The following is a 6,164-nucleotide window of genomic DNA, read 5'->3' as shown; positions in this document are numbered from 1 at the left end:
CAGGAGGTAACGTAGGTGGAGACTAAGTCTGCTGTAAAGGGAGTGATCTGAGCAAGGCTCCTTTCGGAATGAGCCTCTGTGACTTTCCTCTCTTTTGGCATGTGGCACTCAGCACCAAAGGCACTTTCTCATGTCTGTATGAGTCTGCCTGGCAGTACTGCCATGCAGTGTGCCATTCTAGGGCTGAAAGTTAACCTGCAGAAGTGCAAGTTATGCACCAGCAGTTGAACAAATTTTGAGGATAGGGCAAAAGGTCTTAGAAAATGATAGCATTGAAAAAAAAAATAGATGAGGCCATTGACTATTATCTTGTATGGTAAATGGAATTGCTTCCTGATATGAAACAAATAACGCAGCATTTTGGTGGGTTATCTGACTATTTAATGTGCACAGAAATGTGATTTTGACATGATTAGCAAAAGAGAAAAACATTTGAGAAAGCCATCTAATCCTGCTTCCTCCTTTTAGCTCGAGAGAACCAGAGAAACAGTAGCATTTGAAACTGCGATTTCCTCTTTTGCGCAATTATTAAGGGAGTTGGAATGATTAACAAAACAGAAAACAAGCACTTAGCAGACACATAAAAACTGTTAAACAGACAGAAAAAACACTTATGGTCTGTATTTGCTCTGCTGTTAGCAGTGCAATTTCAGAGACACTACCTCAGCGTTACTATTTAACACATGAGTTTTAAAGATTCAAACATGAGCAGACAGGTTTCATTAACATAGGAGGTCCCTGAAGAAATAAATATTTATTAAACTTTCAGTGATGTAAAAGTGTGAGGTTTTTTAGCCACACTTCAAGGGTTGTTGTACTGCCTGCCAAATACATACCTGGTGAGCTATTCAGAAACTTCCTGTTCCACATGCTAATTAACAGTCTATGAATTTTAACTTGAATCAGGGTCACATTGCTGAAACGAATTTCAGAGGATGCCTGCATTTGTCATTCACAGACATTGCCAAGGTTTTAAGGCCTTGCTATAAAGTGGATTTCACAGCTTGAAAAACTAGTTCTCCAATAACAACTGGGTCAAAACTGGGAGGAACCCATATGCACTGAGTCACATGAGGTGCATTAGAGGTACTTACATTTGAAATCTGAGTTAATCCAAATTTGGAACATTCAATGTAAACCTGTTTACATCCTTTTAGGCAGTGTGCCTTGGATTCAGATCCCTACAAAATCATGTTTCTCTGCTTTAGGCTGCAGTGAGATTCACTGAACACAGCAACATCACTGGGCAAAAGTGCTCCTCTTCAGTGCATCTGGGCAGATTTTTTGGGGGGAGCAGCAGCTAAGATGACTGCAAAGTCTTCCACCCATGTTCAGTGATGCACTGACAGAGTCATATCCAAAGCAGTGGTGTAGCACCACAACTCTCTCCACCTTGCTCAGCGGCATCTTGCAGACAAACCTCTTCTTGATATGTAGATATCTTGATTAGACTGTCTTTAGAAAATAATTTTTAACTGTTTCCTAGATGGAGATGTCTAATTTCCAGATGCTATTTTTCCTTCTTTTTTTTCCCTTCCCCTCGAGTACAATTAACCCTGGTTAGTTATTACATCAGAGCTTTCCAACCGAGGTGATCAAGGTGTCACTGCATAAATTGTTAATACTTACCTATACATATCTTAATGTCTTTGCATCTTAGCAATTAAAAAATATATTGCTTCATACTTTTATAATTGATTTGGAAGTTAAGATTCAGTTATTAGTAGTAAATATCATTGTGTCCTTTCCACCATGTATCACTTCCCCATTATTTAGATGCAGTCAGTCTTGATGATTTTCAGCCCTAAAAATGAGAAAAAGAGTTTAGTTGTTGCAAATTGCAGGCTCAGCTGTCTAGGAAAAGGGCACATCAGCCACATCTGCATAGTGTGGCTTTTATTCTGATAGCCCAGGTGCATATTTAACTGTATGTGAGTATCTGGGGAGGCCAAGGGACCCAGAAACAGAAATGGGAGGAGAATAAGCAAAGGTGATCCAGGGATCCAAGGTTAGGCCAAACTTGAGTTGAAACCAGTCAGAAGAAAGTGAGACTGATGTGGAGGAAGCAAATCTGGGATGCTGAGTGAGCTGGAAGTGTTGAGATTTACAGCTGTTCTTGCGACCTTAAACAGGGGAGAGGAGGAGGAAGGTAAGAGAGGTATGGCCAGCCCTCGTTCCAGCTGGCTTTTCCACATAGCAGCTGTGATTCCTACCTTGACAGTAGTAGCAGTAACAAAAATGACTCTTGAAGGCCCTATTGTAGTAAAATTTATAAAGCTACAGTTGTTTTCTGCCTCCAGCAGTCTGGAAACTACCAACTTTTCCTATGGGGAGAGTAGCTCCCAACAAGAAAGGCCCTCGGATGTATGGAGTGAAGATTATGAAATAATTATGTGGAAGCTATGTTACCTCCATATTTAGTACCTATGATCACATCAGGATCATCATGCCAAATTTTGACATCCACAACTGAAAAAAAAATAAATAAAAAAAAAAATTGGGCAGAGTTCAAAGAGAACCTACAAGGTTCCAAAGGGTTGGGAAATATATTTTCCAGTTAGAAAACATGTTCACCCTATTTCTTCCATCAAACAAGAAATCAAATCTTTGGAGTTAGGCTTACAAGTACACACAAAAACCCTTATTGGGTCCTACACTGGTTGTTCTGTCTGGCTGTTAGCAATCTAGCAAGATCCAAATATTTAAGGTAATTAAACACTGTAACAGCCTAGCAAGTTCCTCACTATTGAAAACCTGAAAACAAAATATGGATGCTTTTCCTAAAATCACATCTGTAACTCATGTGCAGAGATCAGAGTCAAAGGCAGGAGTTAATAAGGCTCCTTCCCTTTTGTGTACAGGGATTATTCTGAATATCACTGTAGTCTCTTCTAGTTTTCAGAACAATTAATAGTGTACCAAAGGACATGTGCTCCCTGAAATGCGCTCATGTCCTAGGTATTAGCTCTCTTCCTTTAAAATTCTCCACATGGTGAGTGCACAGTGCAAGCACAGCACAGACCTCTCTGAGCAGGATTCTTATAGTGATCCTGTGTATGGGTTCTCTGGCATATAAGAAGATGTTTTCATTCATTCTGCATCCTCTCTATCTGTGGAAACATTAATAAAGGGCCTCTGGCTGGCACGTCTTCATGAAAATTGCAAGAGTGAGGCACACAGAAAGAATATAAACCTGCAAGCCTTGTTTGCTGATGAAAACAGTTTGAAAGAGAAAGTGGTTTCCCTGATTATCACTAAATGGTGTGACACAGGGACAATAAACTGATGATCTGGTGGCTGGCTGAATTTTCACTGATGTTGTTAAATCATCCCCCTCAATCTCCAGTGTACTATCTGGGTCTGCAAGGATTCAGCCAAAAAGCCTAATGTATTTCTTTGAGATGTTTTAATTTCCAAGTTTTTGTAAATGCTATGGAGCAAGTTCCCATTTGGGAAAAGTAAAGTAGCTGTCTTAAAGTAGCTGTTCCCCCCCTGCCATCCTGCATTGCACTTACTGACACTTACATTTGCTGCTCAGTTGCTCAGACATTCAGTTCCATGAGATTCTTTTGCAGTTATATTGGCTCTGTGACCTCTGCAACACCAGCTGAAGAATCAGAGAGGTCAGCACTAGAGGAATGAATTTGCTAAAAGGAATGCCAGCCGTATGATTATTATATATGTGTGTGTGTGTGCTCATGCACCTCTCAAAGGATGAGGCTGAAGCTCCGGATTGCTTTCAAAGGAGTCTGTTTTAAAGCCAGGATTGATCATGGCTTGCTCTTGAGGATGTGCATTCTGCATGTTTCTGAAAAAATCCTGGCACGATGCTACAGTATATGACATCACAAGAAATATATTAAGTAGTCAGAGGAAGAAAAATAAAAGAATTACAAGGCTGGGGGCACATAATAGATAAGAAGCAAAAAAAGTTTCAGGTCCAGTACCAGATGATTTGTACTATTTATTTCTTCAGGCCAAGATTGTAGATGGCCACCAACCTCCTCCCAGTGTCCTTGGATTATCCTCTGTGTAGACACTCCTGTTGTCCAGACCAGTCAATAATCAGCCTGGGGCAGATGTTGTCTGGGGGTGATGTGTGGACCCTGAGGAAAGGGGAGATGCACCCAGTGTACGTTTTGGATCTTTGTAGTTGGGCAATAGTGCTGCCATCCGGTTTGTGAAGAGGCAAGATGTAAAGCATTACCCTTAAGAGAAGGGAGAGAAATTGTTGTGTTGTCTTGTCTCCTTTTGTACTGCTACTCCTGTTATTTCCAAATTTTTGTAATAAGATTTTAGAGTAAACACTGATTTTGAAATCCCGCTGAAGTTTCCAACGACTTTCATTACTGGAGGAAGAAATACCATTTGCTGTGCTGCCATCTAGTGCTTATAGGTACTCCTTTGATTTTGAGTGCATTCACTCTTTTTTGGGTTTTTTCCCCCTTGCTCTTTCCCATGACACAGCATTGGACTTACAAATCGAGCGTCTCTCTTAGATTAGAGAATAAAAGTGCATATTGATCTGAATATCTGCTGAAGAGAATTTTGGAAACAGATATTGAAGAGATACCCACGTGGAAAGTCTCCATGTGGAAAGATCCTCAGATACCCTTTTTCAGATGAGTGGGGTTAATGAGAGACAATCCCTACAATTAGGAGAGCTGTTACCCTGAACAGTCAGGTTTTGTCGTTTGCTTTGCAGAATACTTTAATATAAATCCATTGGCATCCATTTAGCAGAAAAAGAAACATTCTGGATGCCTAGAGAATCAAGCGCAAGTATGTTTCGTGACTTATTTTTTTGTCCATAACAGGTATGATACAAACCACAGTTCAAACTACTCCCTGAGGTTAAACAGAGTTATAGAGAAGAAATCAGTTATAGAGATGTATAGCAGGTAACATACAGCAGAGTGCAGTATTAATACAGTTTCCATTGTGGTCTGCTCTATTTCCAGGCTTTAATGTTGTTATGGTTCAGAACAGATAATTGAGATCAGAAAAAAAATGAACCCCAGCCTGTACTGGTCCCCATTTTTGGGATGCCTATGAAGGCTGTATGTAGGCACTTGCAAGACCCAGAAAATCCTGCTGAACTATCTGTTTAAAATTTAACAATACACAGGGGTCTAGCTGGAATTTACACTCCCTTGGTCCCCTTCAGAACTGTAAAATCTTGGACTGTGTAAGATTTCTTCTCCCTCCTTCCTGAGAGGTTGGCAGTTTTTGCCAGGAAGGAAAGGTGGAATTCACATATGTTGCAGGGTTTTATAGTCCCTCTTCACTTGCTGGGGCTGGCCCAGGTTTAGTGACTGTCCTTGAGCATTCCTGAATTTTCAATGAAAAGTCTGTGGAGCTAATGGGAGGACTGGCGGCTACTGTCAATTTTGTTGAAACCTGGAAAGGTGCCAGCCCAAAGCTGCCATTTCATTGGAGTGGAGTAGGCTGGCCACCTTCTATTTCAGAGGGAGTAAATAAAGGGGGGGAATGTATTTGATTTCTAGTGGAGGCTTTGGCAATATTCTTGCCTTGTCTGGCGGTTCAGTGCTGATTTGCGTGCATTGCCCACTCTACTGACAGTAAACTCCTTCACAATTTTCTTGAATTTCATGCACTGATGTGTTATTCTTGTGATGATTTCTGCGTGGTAGATCTGAGCCCACATTCTATCTGCATGTCAGCTGGAGATACAGAGAAAGACCCAGGAGCTTAAAGGACAGGTTTTATCTATGCAATGCCTTGCTCATACTTTTCACAGGCAAAATGTACCTAAAGGGAAGATGGGTCTTCAATACCTTAAAATAGTGTTGGGTTTTATCCCCCTTGATTCTTTTTGCAAAAGGAATCATTATATAAAAGCAATATATTTCTACCTGTTATGCATTCCATAGCTACTTCAGATGCGATCTAACTTTTTGTGCTTTAAGAATTAAATGCGATCTATTTTAAACTGGAAAAACTTAAGAGAGAGCTGTAAAAGGCAAAAAAAACCTTAATCAGGATTTTACCTGCAGTCTGCCTCCATGATTTGTACATTCTTTTAAGGAGGTAAATAGGAAAAAATAAGACTTAAGCCGAAAATTATTTTTATGACTAAAATATTGCTTCATTTGTCAATATTTGTGCATTTCACTTTGAATACTTTAGCCCCACCCTTACCC

The sequence above is a fragment of the Sylvia atricapilla genome, chromosome 6 (assembly GCF_009819655.1).
Source record: "Sylvia atricapilla isolate bSylAtr1 chromosome 6, bSylAtr1.pri, whole genome shotgun sequence".
In the NCBI taxonomy this organism is placed as follows: Eukaryota; Metazoa; Chordata; class Aves; order Passeriformes; family Sylviidae; genus Sylvia; species Sylvia atricapilla.
Note: the sequence above shows the minus strand (reverse complement) of the source record.